This window comes from Adiantum capillus-veneris, chromosome 7, assembly GCF_014529385.1.
Source record: "Adiantum capillus-veneris isolate H3 chromosome 7, ASM1452938v2, whole genome shotgun sequence".
NCBI classification, from domain to species: Eukaryota; Viridiplantae; Streptophyta; class Polypodiopsida; order Polypodiales; family Pteridaceae; genus Adiantum; species Adiantum capillus-veneris.
Window position 1 is genome coordinate 132,912,625 of NC_140937.1, and position 18,583 is coordinate 132,931,207.

The 18,583-nt window shown below is 43.5% G+C and overlaps 1 protein-coding gene across 1 annotated transcript in view; it reads right to left on the reverse strand.

Moving 5' to 3' along the window:
• Positions 1-3,034: 3,034 nt before the first annotated feature.
• The window catches only part of LOC147454650 (lipase class 3 family protein), a 102,660-nt gene continuing 87,111 nt past the window's right edge, over positions 3,035-18,583 (reverse strand). The window contains exon 15 of the mRNA XM_086516532.1: positions 3,035-3,557. The gene's annotated coding sequence lies outside the window, so the exon portion shown is untranslated. The remainder of the gene's footprint in view (positions 3,558-18,583) is intronic.

Below are 18,583 nucleotides of genomic sequence, written 5' to 3' on the forward strand. Positions count from 1 at the left end.
AGCCTTCTTCGCTCCTGGGAGCGGCTACGGAGAGGCCTGGAGCAGCACCAACCCACTTGCACGGAGGAGCGCTTGAGATAGCCCCTTGTTTGGAACCCCATGGTCAACACTCTGAGAGGCCACTCGGTTGGCAATAGGCCTCATGTTCCTTGGGGTCCCATGGCAGAGGGTCCAGCACGCACTTTGCGTGACTGGCTACAGTTCTTAGGTTTGTCAGAGGAGCTCCAAAGCATCCAGCTACAGGGAATGAGAGGAGTGCAGAGCATGTGTTAGGACATCACAGAGGTAGTACCAGCTGAGTGTCTTACGCCTCTTGATCAACAACGCCTAGATAAATGGGGCCTTCACGCAACTGGAGGTCCCCATCGCAGAGCTACAAGGCAAGGGTCGACTCCACAGTCTCAGTAGAGGCCCCACAGGTTGCAGAGGGTTGTTTTCAAAGGATCCGAGTTGGGGGCAACTGTGGGAGGACATGTCATAGATCCTGACCCAACAGCTCTTGGGACAGGCCGCTGGAGGCTGTGGGCTTGGGAGTGCTCTCCATCGGCATGAGTGCAGTGGGATCCTGGAGAGTGGTTTTGGAGGGACCCTTTCTCCTCAGTCGACCATCCAAGCGTCCCTTTCTTTCAATACACTGTTCAACTGGGACGTCACATACTGGCAGCACAGAGAGAGGCTCTTCTTGCTGCAGCACCTCATTGGCAAGAGGAGGGTCTCACAGCTGAGTTCTTGTCAGATTTTGGGTGAGGCTGTGGGACGCTAGACAGCGAGTCACGTTGTTCCAGTGGCTAGTTGCACACAGAGCTACATCAATGGGCAGTTGGCTAGTACACAGTGGCCTTCCGGCAGCATTCGCAGCTTGTGACCATCCTTTGAAGAGTCAACGTCACTATCTATGGGACTGTCCTATGGCACAACAGGTTTGGCTTCGGGTCCTTCGACTGATGCCTGCTCTTTCCACAGCACGGCAGTACACTGGGGGGGGCAGCAGCTTGGTCCACTCTCACGGGCCCTACACTACCGTTTGAGCTATCCTCCACCAGCAGGATGATAGTGATAAGGGGGGTCAACCTACACTCCAGCCTGCTACAGAGCTTACCCCACAGGAGAGGTGCAGTGAGAGAGGTGTGTGTTGGGAGCTCGTCTATGGCCTGACACTCTGGTTCATATGGCGGGCTCGCTGTTTTCGCATCTTTGAGGCTCGCCTCGTGCCACCAGTGGAGACTGTTCGAGATTTTTGGTTGGAGCTAATCCATACTCTCAGGGGACAGTTCGAAAGACTTCAGGGCAGCTCCGACCGCATGCGGGAGTGTAGAGAGGCGTTCCTTCGACTCTGGCGCCCTAGACCTTTCTTCACCATGGCCCAGGGTGTGCTTAGATGGCACTACCGTCCACCAGTGTGGCTTTTCCCTCCATCTTCTGATTTAGCCCTCATTGTATATATGCTATTTTTGGCCTGCCCAAAGGGCAAAGACTATAGTGATCACTTCTCTTTTTGCTGACTAAAATAGGAATAAAATTGAGTTGTATTTTCAAGTATTTTTTGATAGACTTAAAATGTTGATTAGTTGAAATAAGATAGTGGGCACTCATTGAAATGAAGAGTGTGTAAATCTAATGATGGACATGTCTTGAGTTTTGAAAAATGAAATGAACGCTCGTATATCAAAGAAAAGATTTTGTGTTGTCCAATGCCTTAGAAAGCATGAAACGTTGGCAGCCTTATATGTAGCCTTATATGTTAAATGATAAAGCTTAGAGGCTCCACAAATCCCAAGAGTTACTTTTTCATTTTGAAATTTGAGAAGTTCTTTTACCCATCTTTTCATTTTGAGAATTTCATTCACGGTTGAAACTTGAGGTAATAACTAAAGTTGTCATTTTTGTTGGTTAAAACTTTCTGGAAGGAATTTATCCTTTAGAGCTTTAATCTTTAAAGATTTTCTTTTTTGAGATTTTAAATGTAATCCAATGAGGAACTAAAAAAATTTTTTATTAGAAGGTAAAAATTTAAATTAAAGAAAGTGAAAATGTTACATGGATCCACAATTAGGGGGAGGGTCACCCCGGGACATTAGAGTTTTAGGGTTTACTAACTTAGAACTTTAAAGCTTTTAAAGTGGAATTTACAACTTAGGGATCTACAGTTTTAATTTGTAAAAGGCGCTCTAGAGCTTAAAAATGTAGAATTTTTAAAGTGGGTGTAGAGCATAGGGATCTAAAGCTTAGGGTGTAGAGCTTAAGGGTGCTTTTTTAATTCAATTCACTATGCTTATGTTTTTTATTAAAGCTTAGAGTCGTAGAGATTTTAAAGTGGGATCTAGCCTTAGATCAAGGCCTAAAATTGGCGCTTTTTTTTGTCAAGGGCTATTTTGCCTATCAAAACATGTGCTTTAAAAAAAACTCATGTCATTTGAGCTAGAATCTCAAAATTGCATATCATTTTTTGTGTTTATATCTTTAAGTTAACGATATATATGGAAAATTATATAAATTGATTGCATTGCACAAAGCATATGAAAGGGTACTTGAAAAATTGCATCTCAAGAAGAAAATTTTATCAGGCTTGGCATGATTCCATACATTATGTTTGTGTTTATCCTATCAAAACACCACTTTAATACTCTTCAATCCTTCATCGCGGTCAACATTTATGATGTTATGTGTAAATCACTTTCTCTATGAATCAATATGATTACCATCCTAGTAGTTTTTTGTTTCACTTTCATGTTCTTTATTAGTTTCCTTAATTTGGCAGGCCTTGTGATTTTATCACTTGTTTCATTGGGAGAGTCTCCCTTTATGATTGTTGTAGCCCTCTCTAGTAGAGGTGGTTGTAGCCCTATGGGTAGTTTCATTAACTAATAGAAGGATCTTTTTCTCGGAAAAAAAAAAATTCACATTAGATATTGAAGACTTGGCAAGTGACTACAAGCATATACATGCCATTCATTCTTCCATAAAAGCAATTAGACTGAAATTGTTGAAAGTGATTAGACCCAAATTGGTGAAACTTGCATATTTTAGATTCCAAAGCTTCAATTCTGTTCATTTTCTACTTAATAAAGATTCAAATAGCACAAATACAACTTTGATCACTTTCATAGTTTTGGTCTTGCATGCATAAACATGATTAACCACTCTTTTCAATGGTTCAAGTGGTCACAGATATACCACATTGGATTTATGAATTTCTGGTCTACAACATGGGCATCTTACAAAGCCCTGGACCCCAAAGAAGCATGGTGGCCCGTATAAAAGTCTATTTTTGTTCATCATCATGTGCACTACTAGCAAATTTTGTATGTACATGGGCAACCAATGCTCTTAACTCTCACCCTTACATATATGCTATTACAATATCTTCCATGAAAGAAAATAAGATATACCAAACTATGGCAATTCCTTGCCATCCCTCCAATGTACAAAGAATTTGAGATGTATTGCACACCTTGATTGAAAGAGGAGAAACAATTGCGTGATCTTAAAGAGAGGAAAAGTTGACCACTTGCATCAACTCCACAAGCTATCCATCCACCTTGACGATAATAGTCAACCTGTAAAAAGAAGCGAAAATGTGGTAAGTAAAAGAAAAAGAGAGAGTTTACTAACGTATTTTGAAGGCTTGTGTGAGAAACAAAAAAATTATTATTAACATTTGCTGATCACATCTTCTATACAAATGTTACATAAAAGGTATAACCCTCGCTTATAGGGATAAATGGATAATGGATGAGGAAAATGGTAGCTCAGAAACACGTTTATTGCACAAGACCTCATGTTTCTATGAAGGTCAAAATTTTCTAGTGACCCAGGTGGCCATTTATCCTATTTGAAATTTCAAGTTTAAGTCAGCCATGAGTTCTCTGGTACAAGATACACCTAGTTCAATGCCGTAATTTGCCATTATGTGCTTTATGCATTATCATTTTGTGTCCATGTATTGGTATCAAGATCTATTCTTAAGTGTTTTACGAAACCTCTCCAATTGCAATCCAAAGATGGACCCAAGCCTCTCAAAACATATAAAACCTACTTCAAACCTTTCTGTTTCAAAATTTCATGGCTACTATGTCTAAGCATATAGAGCCCATGTCAGAGCACTATTTTCCTCCCAAGATTGAGCTACAATTCCTATGTGAACCATGTGATCTGCCAAGTACTGCCAAATTCAAGGTTGCTACCCTCTTCAGCCATTGCACAAGGTTATTGAAGGAATCAAGGCTGACGACGAAGCTCATTATAAGAAAAATTGGATATTGAAAGGTAGAAAGATAAAGAAGCATCCATAAAGGGCATTCATTGGATTCCTCCATACACCTAAGATGTGAAGTGTGATATTTGTTAACAAATTAAAACATTAAAACATACACACACACTTTTTTTCCATAAATCTCTTTTGAATTACTGGTGGGAAACCTCAAAATGAAGAAAACCCACAGAATATTTAATATATGAGAAATGCCCGAAGTTCATAGTGAACAAAGGCATAGTCAAAACACATATGAGATAAGAGCATACAATGATGGGTCAATCTCTTGTAGAGACAGACAATCATAAAGTGACTGACGCAGAGATTCTTTGAAAAAGAAAAAGGTTTGAATCACCAACTCACGCAAAAAAGGACCGATTTCTCAACTACCAAATTGTCCAATGGGCTTAGTACCGGAGCCAATCATAAACTGTATATATTGTCTAAGAGCAAGAGCAAGAATGACAAACATCCAAATATGTTTCCTAAGAGACCGAAGGAAAACGAGCACGAAGAAGGCTTACTATATGATCCTGCATATTGTGAGAGGTAGTACAATTCCATAATAGATAAAGAACCATTTCAACGGACGCACCACAGACGTAACAAAGAGATGATGTCACATGGTGCCTAGCCAGAAAAGATCCAACTGGAAAAACTGCAAGCAAGCAGTGCCGGCATTTTAAAGGTATCTTAATGCTTCATATAATTTTGAATCGTTCTCTCCACAAAGACAAAGACTTGTCCATTCTCCAAATGCTATTTGCATAACCATGAAACAATAATCCACGAAGAAGGAAAGTGTGAACTGAACACACACAGAGTTGAGGCAGGGACAAAGGACCATGTCCGGGGGTGGCACGATATAGGCTCCAATTCGCCAATCTTTCGAGCTCGTCTATAGGAGGACTAGGCTCAAAAGGAGCCAACAAATTCTAAGCCTTTCTTCATAAACAATGATAATGCTAGCCCAAGCCAAATTTGGCATGAACATCTACAAAAGATATCTATCACCCTGCACATCTTTGTTTGAGTAGACACCCTTTTTTGCAAGGAAATAAACCTTCCTAGCGTCACAAATTGATGACGTGGCATGACCACCCGCGAGCACTTGGGATGACATGGCACAAACTGTACGGACAAACTAACGTGGCAGTGTGCCACATGGTAGTTTTGAGCTGACAACTGCTGACGTGGCAGGCTGTACACATTTCTGCAAATCACGCTGACTGCTTTAATTGGCACATTTTGAACCAGTTGATTTTGCGGATTATTGCTTTTGAGTTTGAAGCTTTTGGGGCTCTGCTTTTGGTATCCCTTGTAATGTTTATAATTGACCCAAGGGGGCTCACTTCTCAGAGCATCTGGATGCAGAGTCTGAGAGCAAGCACCTGCGGGAGTTGTAATTTGCTTAAAGATTAATATAAAGAGAAATACCAAAACGGGAGCAAATCTTTGGGGCCAATACCTATGGGCACGAAACTCCGCCAGGCCATGTCGGCTCTCTCTCTCTCTCTCTCTCTCTCTCTCTCTCTCTCTCTCTCTCTCTCTCTCTCTCTCTCTCTCTCTCTCTCTCTCTCTCTCTCTCTCTCTCTCTCTATATATATATATATATATATATATAAAGTTCAGTGATTATAAAGTTTTTATTCGTGTGTTGCTATTGATTTCTCGCTTGGAGTGTCCAAGGCGGTTGCAGTGGTATCAGAGCACATAAAGATTCTTCTTCTACACAGGATCCGATCCTTTTTGCAAGACATGCAGGTTTTTGTGAAAGAATCTTCGTGCCCCGACCCCGGACTTATTAGGCACTCCCACCCTTCGTACATCGCGCATCAAGCGTGCTCCCTTCTTCATCGCTCTGTCTTACAGGGCATAAAACCATAAAGAATCCCAGATTACACATGGGTTCTCATGGAGGATCTGACAAAGATAACACCTCTCAGTGGAAAGGCAAAGAAAAGTTGTAATCCGGTGCGGGAACTGAAGAAAAGAATGAAGATTTGGACAGATTCTTGGTGGAAGATTTTGCCACAACGAAGTATAAATGTCAACTGCAAGTTGACACATTTGTGAAAAGATTGATCGAATGCTCCATAGACCCGAGTGTTGCGAAACACTCGAAGAATTACCCCATTGATAAGATTTACTCGAGATGGCGTATGGCCATTGCTTCTTCTCTCAGGTCGAGAGGAAAGCCGAAAGGACAGACGAGTGCAAAAAAGCAGAACCTGTACTCGCAGAAAGAGATGGACAAGAACTCTTGAAAAGAAGATGAACCAAAGGACCACCTGAAGATAAATTTGACACTTACAGAGCAGCAGCCGAGTGCGGAAGAAAAGGAAAGACGAAAGCAGAACTGGTACCACATTGCGTGGGGGACCAACCCGAAGCACATGAACGAAAGCACAAAACCTTACCGCACATGGGGCAAAGTGAAAGATCAGGAAGCCCTCATTTTCTTTGATGGAGGAGCCAAGGCCATCTTCTTTTCACTTGAATTGGCGACTCGACTTGGAATTACGCCCGACAAGGTGAGGCCACAAGCGGAGGCAATTCTAACGGTACCCGGACGGGATGTTGCCATTACACTGATCCTTGGCAAACTCCGTTTGCAATGTCAGGGGTGTTTAGGGCACAAGGACTTTTATATCATGCCTTTGGAAGGGTTTAATGTCCTCCGAGGAATCCCTCGGTACCACAAGAACAAGGCAGTGGTTGACTATAGGGCTAAGAAAGCGACTTTGACAAATATGAAGGGCAAAGAGATTGTACTTGATGAAATCCAATTTTCTTTACTCGATTTTCTTGAAAGAGCTGAATGATGATTGAAGGTCGAATATGTTTGACCTTGAAAAGGAGCGACAAGATTTTCTGCAATAGAGGCTAACTGTTTCTCTGAAGGCGTACAAAGCGAGTTGCCTCCTCCACGTCCAAAAGATCACATGATTGATTCTTGAGGCCAAAATAAAGAAACAATGAACCAAAACAGATTTAGGATCAATGATATATTGACAGACTTCCGAATTTTACTTGCCAAATCGACATGAAGAGTGGTTATCATCAAATCTGAATTGCTCCTAGAGACGTCTACAAGACAGCTTTCAGGATGACTTTTGGGATTTTCAGAGAGTTTTACGACAGGAGTACAAATGGACCCTGCCAAAATTAAGACTATACGCGATTGGCCTGACTTGAAGAATGTTCCTAAAGTTAGAAGCTTTTTGGGCTTGTGTTCTTACTACCGGAGGTTCATTCGGAAAGTTTGCGGAGATAACTTTGCCTTTGCACTTTTTGACTCAAAAAGGAGTCCTCCTGGATGGTAGAGGTGACTGCCTTTCAGACACTGAAGGAAAAACTAAACTACTGGACCAATGTTGGCTTTGCCAGACTTGCAAAAGCCATTTGAAGTTTATTGTGATGCTTATGGTCGTAGTCTGGGAGCGGTCTTGATGCAAGAAGGCCATGTGATTGCTTATGAAAGCAGAATGTTTTCAAGGCCAGAATTGGTAGCACATATTTATGAGAAAGAGCTATTGGCAATGATCCATGCTCTTACACAGTGGCAACATTATCTACTCAGAGCCGATTTCATGCTCTTTACTGATCATCAAAGTCTAAGCTACTTCCTGTCACAGAAGTAGCTTTCAGAAAGCGAACGCGGTGGGCTAACATCTTGTCACAGTTTCACTTCTAGATTGTCCATGTTCAAGGACAGAAAAACTTAGTGGCAGATGCATTGTCTAGGAAGCCCCTCGTCTTGGCTATTTTCGCGACCCATCATAGAAGCTTCGAGGATATGGTTGATCACTACGCCACCGATCTCGATTTTTCCGATGTTTTTACTCGGATATAGAATGGGGAGATAGTGCCAGGATATTCCATACGGGATGTCTACTTGATGAAGAAAACAATGTTGTATGTTTTTGATAGAGTGCTAACGTCCACCATTTACGCGTCACCGCGGCATCGACACCACCTTGAAGGCGGTGGAGTGGTATTTCTTTTGGCCGAGACTCAAGAAGGATGTGGACGACTTTGTTCGCAGTTGTTTAGTATGCCAGAAGGCCAAGTTTGACAGGCATAAGGCACAAGGATTACTACAGCCTTCACCCATTCCCACCTGCCCCTAGGAATGCATTGCGATGGATTTCATCTTTGATCTCCCCAAGACTCAAAGTGGGCATGATGGCATTTGGACAGTCATCGACAGATTCAGTAAACAAGTCCACTTTAGCCCGGTAAAGAAGACACTTAAGCCCGATAGTTTGGTGAAATTGTTCGTCTCACAGATACTCCGAATATATGGCATGCCTCAGTCCATTGCTTTGGACAGAGATCCCCGGTTTACTAGGTTGTTTTGGAGGGCAATCAAGGAGAACATTGGTACGTGGTGGTAGTGCTCATCCTCTTTCCACCCACAGACAGATGGGCAATGTGAGATAGCCAATTAAATGGTTTTGGATTGGCTTAAATCTTATATTTCGGATCAAAAGACTTAATGGGAAAAGTATTTGTCCGTGGTAGAGTTTGCCTACAACAACACACGCGGAAGGCGCCATTTGAAGTATTCGAAGGTGCTAAGAAGGTTCCTAAATTTTTAAGCACCAAAGACAACCAAAAAAGTCTAGAGGGCATGGAAGGCCATCTAGCAGTTCAGAGGAGGAGAGCTCGTCCTCTTTTGACAATGACCAGATCAACAAAAAAACCAAGGAGCTCAAGGAAGGGAGTCAGACCGTCAGGTTTCAGACATTTTCAAGCTATCAGGACACCCATCGAGCCCTTGAGCTTGTACAACAGTTTGACGTCGCCTTCTCTTGAGAGCGGTTTTTACAACTATTCCAAGGAGAGAACGGCGGCATCTTACTTGAAAGGAACTCTGCAGGCATGGTGATCTACTCTGTTGTTACGCAGAGAGAGGCCCATGCGACAAGTTTAAAATTTTTGATATTAGATAAATATGCGAGAGATGTCATCACGACTTGGCATCACTTGAAAATGACTGAGAAAGATACATTGGGTGACCACTACTAGAGGTTTTGGGATACTTGTTCGCCAGTGTCTTCGTTTTGGATGATTATTTTGAAAGACCAGATTGAGCGGTATTATACAGCGGCATATATAGTGGACCTCTGTCTCTGGCTCTCTGTAACACTACTAGCACAACCTGGCAGTGAGTCTCAATCTCCAACTGGTGTGAAGATGTGCGTACAATCGGCTAGTCTCAATCTTCGAATGGTGGGAAGAAGCAGTGATGATGATGTGGCTGTCCATACAATCCCGTAACTCGTGGCTCGATTTACACCGCTGAGGTGGCACTATACGATAGTGACGTGGCAGTGCTTTTCGACTACAAAGATTTTTGAAGGGCCAGTTGTCATTAGTAGATGCTTTTGGACAGTGCTAAGGTTTTTGTATCTGTTGCTTTTAGTCCACTAGCCTTTATAACTGAGCCCAAGGGGTCACTTTCGACTCTCGAGAGATAATCTTGGAAGCAAGACTGTAGAGTGACTCCTCGGTAGTTGTACTCTATGATTCATCAATATAAAAAGAAGTACCAAACAGGACGCTAGAATTTGGGGCCAATGCTTCTAGAAGTGAAACTCTGCCACTTCATGTTGCGACAACTGCCTGATTTCCAGTTAAAAGTGTTAAAATTCTGTTCATGCGTTGCGATAAGATTACTGCCTTGTTAGTTCGAAGTCGTTTACACCAGCCAACCCTCTCAAGGGCCCCCCATACTGTTACAGTGTCCTATTTGCTTTAGATTGCGTAAATGGAATGTACATGATGCAATACCTCAATGCAAGACTTGACTCAACTTGAATGAATGATGTAGCCGCAGCAACTCTTTAAAATGGCTGATGTGATGTACCTTCTGGATCCGTCTTGATGTGGGTTGTGGATGGCCACCATGGGGTAGATCTGGGGCTGATTTTCACACAATGTAAGAAGAAACAAGGAATGAATGCTGGCTGCAAAATGCAGAGTTGAGACGCAAAATGCAGCAAATCTGTTGTGGAAAACCAAGCTTGAAATGCAGCAGATGGAGCAGAAATGCAGCAGATGGAGCAGGTAATGGGCAGCAGATGGAGACTGAAATTGGGGCCATGGGGCGTGGGAGTAGAGGCCAATGATGGGCTTCCAAAGGCTGCAATGGGGAGGGCGATTGTGGCAGAGGAAACGCCAGGCAAGTGGAGAGCAATCTCAAAAAAAACAAGAGGATTAGGGTGCTGAGGGAAGATGTGCCTTTATACCCCTAGGGTACATCTTAAGTACTCAAATTCTAGTTCAGGCAAGTAACTATGTGAAGATCTATAAAAGAGATCATTTTAAGTATAATATTAATAATTTGCCTGAGGGGGAGTTTCTGGGTGAAATTGCCACACATCTCCAAACTAGGAGTCCGATTGTCGCGGAAATTGGAACGATAAGTTGCTCTAACCTAAATCGACAGGCTCCCACCGAAGTGTAATAACATTTAGACAAAACGTGTGTACAAATGATTGGTTCCAAAATTGGAAAACCTAATCTACTGGACTTGTCCGGCCATGCAGGTCTTGTGAAATGGATATGGTTGTAGGCTTGTAGCATGTCCACGTGGTGCATAGAACCATGCGCACGTGAGGCCATGACATCCACCGAGTCCGCCCAAGGAAAGATTTTTCCATGAGATCTATTGAGTTGTCCCTATAGAGAATATTTCTAGTCTAGTAGCAATTAGTAATAGCCATTGATCCTCTTCTTCACATGAGCCCCGAAGGAGTTACTAGGAGCTTTTGGATAAGAGTTCAACTTTTATGAAGGTGGACTGCCGACTGCCAATTTATCCATTGGTTGGATTGTCATTGAATGTACTTTAATTGCATGAGGATTCAGAATAATCTCTTGTACAATCGCTTGTACTTTCAAGAAACAATCATCACTCCAGTAACGGGGTTGGGGGGGGCTTTGAGAGAGATGGTTGGAACCCCATTGTGGTCTTGATCTCTCTCCTTCTTCCTTTCTTTCGCTAAGACAATCTTCATCTCTCTATTTATCTGTATCTTCCCCATAAGGCTCAAGGAACATTCTCCAACTAAGAACCAAGGAAAATAAACAACGAACCAAGAAATGGTGTTGTGCTAGTTTATAACCAATTCTTGTGTTTTGTTTTATCATTCATTGTACTTGCATGCTCTCAAATGGCCCTAAGGGTACTCAAGTTTCGAAGACGGCAATGAGAGGGGCTCTTATGGTTGGGAGAAGCACTCTCAGTTCTGCAACTCCAAGACTCAAAAGAAATCCTCCAAGACTCTCTGTTAAAGGCCGCTGGCTAAAAACCATCAAATAACAAAAGCTGGCATGGGCTTCCATGGTCCCAGTGGCTAGCATTTTCAAGTTCCCCTTCCCCATTCTGTAAGAAGTTGTACTTCAAATGAGGCAATCAGGTAGCTTTGAGCAAAAATATTATTGAAAGATTGCCAAGTCCTTGGAGCGTAACTCTTTGCGGATAAAGGAGGAAACAGGAAGATAGATATCGAAAAGTTTTTGGTTGTAATCTCCATGGTCCCAGAGGCTAGCATTTTCAAGTTCCCCATTCTGTAAGAAGTTGTACTTCAAATGAGGCAATCAGGTAGCTTCGAGCAACAATATTATTGAAAGCTTGCCAAGTCCTTGGAGCGTAACGCTTTGCGGATAAAGAACTTCACCATTGCATAGCATTATTTTAAGGGAAGTGGCTGCTCAAGAAATTTTGGATTACATTAGTGGAATTACCAAGTATATAGATCACTGCAGTTACAAATGGTGGACAATAAGGATATGTATACGGGTTCTAACAGGAGCGTGTTCGCAGGACCTCCATGTCCAGGCGAGTCCATTAGATTAGGTTTTCCATTTTTGGAACCCTCTTGCATAAATGGAGCGTACAAGCGTTTTGACAGATGCTATTACTTCAGTGGGCATTTGACATGACGAGCATGTAGGACCTAGGTCTAGGTTAGAGAAACGTGCGGTCTAGTCTATTCATAAAATGGGTCCAGAATAGTGAGTTATTGTCAAAAACTCAGATCTGGGCACATTTGCACATTTTCCCGACCTGAACAATTTTCCCGGCCTGGTACCTCAAAAAGTCCTATAGAAGGAGCAGCTTACCAAGCGTTTTGCATAATTTGGGAGCACTAGAATTCAGCCAGCATTTTGCCTTGGCGTTTTGCTCCATCCACACAGATCAGCCCAGTGTTTTCAATCAGCAGCAAATTTAGCCAGTGTTTTCAGTTTGCAGCCCTTCCCCTCATGGGTCGAGGCCCGGATCTGCAAACGGTAGCCTCTCCAATGCAGCTCAATACTTTAACAGCCCGTTGAGCCTCTTCGACCATTCTCTTGCCGCATCAAGTGCTCCCATTGCTGTCCATCATAGGCATCATCATCAATTGCGTTTTCAGCCCTGCTTTGCACGTCGGATCGGCTGTGTTTTTGCAGCCAGATCTACATTTTTGCAGCCAGCCATCTTTGGTAACAAGAGCCTCGACAGGTAGATCTGCTGTGAAGACCAATATGTCAGAGGTAAGTGACATAACAACCATTGGAAGAGTCTCTACAATAGGAGCATTTGAAGACTCTAGCACATTCATCTCCTCTAACTTTGCTTTGCCCTTGTTTGAATCATCAGACTTAGAAGTTTCACCCGATTGTTTGTCCTTCTTGCTTTGCTGACGTTTTCTGCAATCCTTCTTCACATGCCCTTTCTTATGGCAGTGATAGCACTTGACATTATGCATAGAACCCTGAGACTTACTGCATAACGTTCCTTGCTTTTGGCACGACTTTGAGTGCGACCCCTCTGTCTATCACTAGCAACATACGCATCACCATCCTTCTTGCAAAAAGGCAGCAGATCGCCATCGTCACGACTTGAAATTGAAGGAGGATGATTGGGTGCTCTTACGTTTTGAGAAGGCACGCCTAAGAAAGAAAAAGGGAAAGGAGAGGCTTTTTCCAAAGCTTAGTATGCGATACTACAAACCTTTCCAGATCACTGAAAAGATAAATGATGTCTCTTCTGATTGAAACTGCCACATACTTGGAGGATTCACAATGCATTCCATGTGAGTCTCTTGAAACCTTTTAAGGGTGATGTGCCTGATGATGGGGAGCCTGATGAGCAACCCAAAGTGGAAGAAAACGAGGAGATCCTTGTTCCAGAACAGATTTTGGCACATAAAGATACAAAGAATAAAGGTAAAGTCCAAAGGCGGTTCTTGGTTAAGTTCAAGAACTATCCTGCATTGGATGCGAAGTGGATGGAGGAGGAGGACCTAGCAGATACTCCTCAGATTGTGAAACTTTACCTCAATGCTTTTGGTTTAGCATAGTCTATTCCAAACGGAACCCAGAATTCAGCTTGGCCGGAGATCTGGTGCAGTGGGATGCACAAGACGGGAGTCACTCCGCTTCTTTGTCAATAGATGCCTTGATTTAGATACTAGAGCCACTGATGTCTCTTTGAGCTTCAGGGATACTGAAAGCTGACAGTATTCTGCTGTATGACTTTAATGAAATAGAATTCCTGATTATGAAACCGATTTGTTCTTGACTTCGTTTAAGTGCAGCAACTGATAGACGAAATGACTGCAACATTTTGGTCTGATTGATCTCGAAAAGACATGGTTGCAATAGGGGTTAGTCAATCGAACATCGATGAGGTCTTGATTGGACCTAGATGCGATTGCTAGCTACACTGTCAATAAATCATGGTCTAAGATCCGAATGAATGTTGAATGGCATGTGATGTCCTGTGATGTCGTGTGATGTGACTGTCAATTTGGTACATATGCTAGATGTGTGTTCCTATTACGTAGGTACTAACAGTCAGTGTTTGCTAAGACGGTTTATGGCTTCTGTCTGTTTTGCAGGCGTAATCGCGGGCGATTACAATGCTTTCAAGAGGGGGGTATGTCACAAAGTGATGACGTGGCTACCGACAGCAAAAACCCTAATTTCTGCCAGAAACCCTCATTTGCAAAAACCCTAATTTTTGGAAAGCCTAACCCTAACTGCTGGCTGAAACCCTAAAGTGGCCCTAAAAGCAGGTGGCAAATGCCACATGGCAACAGTTTACGGATTTCCGAAATTTGTGGGTTGTTTTTCTGGGCGACGCAATCCTTGATGCTTTTTTCCACGCCAAGTGTGTGAGAGGGAGCATGAGAGAGAAAGATTTGCTTTATTTTGAATGTAAAGCCTCAAGAGGGCTTGTGAGAGTATTGTGCTTTTGAACTGGAAGCTTTTGGGGCTCTGTTTTTGGGCATCCCTTGTAACCTTTAAATTAGTGGTTTGGGGCTCACTCTGCAGAGCATCTGGACGTAGAGTCTGAGAGTGAAACCCTAACCGCTCTTTGTACTTTGACATTGATTTAATACATAAAGAAATACCGAAAGGGGTGCCAGTCTTTGGGGCCAATATCTCTAGGCACGGAACTCCACCGAGCCAGTGCAAATCGATTGTGATCTGTGAATTGTTTTGAAGTGGTTATTTGGTGCTGTGGTGATTGATTCTTGACTTGGAGTGTCCAAGTCTGTTACACCAAGATTGTATAAGTTTCGTCTCATAGGTCATTTTGGCCTTTTAAAGACATTCAATATAACATATCATTTCATCTCTCTCTCTCTCTCTCTCTCTCTCTCTCTCTCTCTCTCTCTCTCTCTCTCTCTCTCTCTCTCTCTCTCTCTCTCTAACAGACTTGGACACTCCAAGTCAAGAATCAATCGCGACAACACCAAATAACCACTTCAAAACAATTCATAGATCACAATAGATTTGCACTGGCCCGGCGGAGTTCCGTGCCTAGAGATATTGGCCCCAAAGACTAGCGCCCCTTTCGGTATTTCTTTTTGTATTAATCAATTCAAAGTACAAGAGAGTGGCTCGGGATTCACTCTCAGACTCTGCGTCCAGATGCTCTGAGAAGTGAGGCCCTCACCACTAATTCAAAGGTTACAAGGGATGCCCAAAAGCAGAGCCCCAAAAGCTTTCAAATCAAAAGCAACTGCTCTCTCTCACACACAGAGAGTCAAAACTTGAAAGCAAAAGCATTCTCTCTCTCTTTCTCATTGCGTAGAGAAAAAGCAAGATTTGCGTCGCTCATCATTTTATTTTATTTTAAGCCGCCGCGATTTTCGGAAATTAGGGTTTTTGGCAGAAATTAGGGTTTGCGGGAATTTTAGGGTTTGGCAAAAATTAGGGTTTCTGTTGTCCACCACGTCATCACTTTGTCACACACACACACACACACTCACACATTGAGCCTGGGCAGCAACCACGTTCTGGGAGCATACCCTAGAATACCTGTTAAGACGGCTCTATTGTTGCTTTGTGGATTTCCGCAAAGCCTTCGATACAGTGCTTAGGGCTAGATTGATGCACAGACTATAGGAGATGGGGTACCCATAGAGTTGATTTGCAGGATCATGGCTTTATAAAGATCAACAGTGGGGCATGTACGCACTTTAGAGGGGATTTCTCATTTGGCTCACTCCATTATCGGGGTGAAACGGGGCTGCCAGCTATCTCCTACATTATTTGGTATGTATGTGGATGACGTTGCTGACTACATTGAGAGGGATGGTGATAGAGGAGCACAGTTGGCAGGGACATGGATCCCACTATTGTTATAGAGAGGCCTCTAGTCTCTATGATCTCTTGGATGATTCGGGCTAAGGCCTCAATGCCACATGAGATTATTCGAGCCGAGCTAGCTGCCCCCCCTCTCGTGGTCGAGGCCCTTACTAGATCAGTATCCTTCATGCATAATTTATGGGACCTCCCCAAAGACAGATATGCTCAGCTAGCCCTTGAGTCATCCCGACAGCTAGCGCTACAGGGGGACATAGCATGCTGGTATGGGCAGATGACATCATGGTTTCAATCACATGGCTTCAGCATGGACAGACTGCCTCCATTCCAGTACTCCTTGGATGCACCCTCCCTATCTCTCACACGAACAGAGATCATTAGACTCATACGTTAGGATTTGATTCAGCTAGACACCGGGAGCACATGGATACAGCTAATACAAGAATTGGGCACAAAGATCGCTTTCTATAGAGAGCATCTTCTCCACCTAACAGAGGATGGATATGTGATCAGACCGGCCTATATGGACACTGATTTATCCTGTGGGATACTATGTGCTATTGGTCAAATGTGCACATCATCGCATCAGCGAGAGATTGAGACTGGCAGATTTAGGAGAGTACCAATAGAGGTCAAGATATGCCAGTTGTGTCATATAGAGCCAAAGACAGAGTTAATTCACATTTGTCATTGTCTAGTATACTATGAGATACGAGGCCGCTTTCATTGTCTATTCAGAGAGGGATTTGGACCGTTGGCTAGATTCATGAGATATCAGGATCAGGGATGTCTGGGGTCATTTTTGCTAGAGCTGCGCAAACACACGGAGAGTCTCTTGAGGAGATTAGAGAGTGGGAGACATCCACAGAGGGAGATCACTCGACTTCCTTAGAGCAAGGACTCAGCAGCCAGATGAGCATGCTTCACTGCAGACTTCAGAGCCCACTTATACCACCAGAGGTATATTAGTTGAGACAGCCATTGAACTTGGAAGAGCTAGACGCCCACGTCTATGAGGGCGACCAAGACATCAACAGAGGCCCCATTAGAGGATCACGACTATTCTAGCATGACATGGGAGACGCCGAGTACGACTATTTACAGAGGTAGACATTGGCAAAGCTTTCCAGCGATCGATGCAATACTTTCTTGGACAATGCCCGATGGCGGGCAGCCTCGGGCAGTGATGATGATGATGATGATTTTTGTTATTCGGTTTTACTTCATTTTTATTTTTGTACCCAGACTTTGAATTAGATCCACCAAGATTATATCAGTTTGGTCTCATAGGTCATTTTGGCCTTTTGAAAGCGTTTCATATAACATTTCATATCATTTCTCTCTCTCGCGCGCACGAGCGCTCCCTCCTGCCCCGTCCCCCCTCGCGCTCTATGCAGCCCTTCCCGCCCCCCTCGCGCTCGCCCCTGCAGCTCCACCCCCTCGTGCCCCTCCTGCAGGAGCGCTCCCTCGCGCCCTCAACCCTCGCTTCGTTTGTTCTGTTTCGCTAGGGCAAAGGGGCAGTTTTACAGTGTGTTAAACGTTTTGCAATTTTTGCAAATTTTGCAAATTTCTGCAGGAATTCAGAACTTCAGCCAGCTGTTCAGAATTTCAGAAATTCACGAGGGCAGAGATTTTTCAGATTTTCAGATTTGCCGTAGATTCAGATTGGCAGAGAATGGAGTTGGGTGTGGCATAAGCATGTATGCACGATGTGGGAGCGCAATATGAATGTATACATAATGTGGAAACTCGTATCTGCATAGTACAGTCCCCTCAGCCCCCCCCCCCCCCAAAAAAAAATACTCTTTTCTCCTCTCTATCCCTCACCGTGCTTCTCAAACATGAAGAAGCTTGCTGACAAGCACGACCCCTTGAGCAGACCGTTCAAAAATGCAAAGAAGAAATGGGCGAGGTCATCAACAAAATTAATCGCAGTCTCCTAGGCACAATAAAGGCGCTCGAAGAGCGCATGTCAACCCAGGAAAGCAAGATAAATAGACTTGAAATTCGTATGACTGCCCAAGAGGCAGAGATTGCATTACTCAAGGAGCTGGCAGAGGTGCAATCATGAAACACACTTGAAGAGGGAGAGCTTCAATCCTCAGTAATTGAAGAACTCCACACGATCAAAGAGCAAGTGCGGGGCATCAAAGAGGGGGAGGAACAACACAAAGAAGTGACAACTTCTTGGTGAATGTTATCACAAAGACCCAACAGAAAGTGGGCGAGGCCGAGAAATAGATCGAGGCTGCCAAGAAAGGGAAAGGCAAAGAAACAACGTCCACACCTACCATTATAAACTTGACACTAGAAGAGGAGCAAAGAAGATGTGTGTGTGCCTTATATGTAAGAATCTATCGCCTTAAGGACAAAGATAATGTGGAGGAGGAAGTAAAAAAACTTATGACTATGATGGGGGTTAACGAGCCGACGCATACAAGAACTTGGAGAGTGGGCAATAAGAAAAATGGCAGCAATGGGGAAACCTTGAAAGAAAGGGGACTTATCCTTTGTTTCCCCTCCATGGAAACGAAGGACTTTCTGAAGAAGAGACCGACTCTTAAGTAGACGCCGGACGGGCATCTTCCTCGGAGATGACTCACCCTCTCGCAAATTGCCCATATGAAGGAGGTAATGCCGGATATTAGAGCGGCAAGAGAAAAGGGAAAGATTGCTTGTATCGGGACGGAAGAGTGGTTATATTGGAGCGACGCTCCG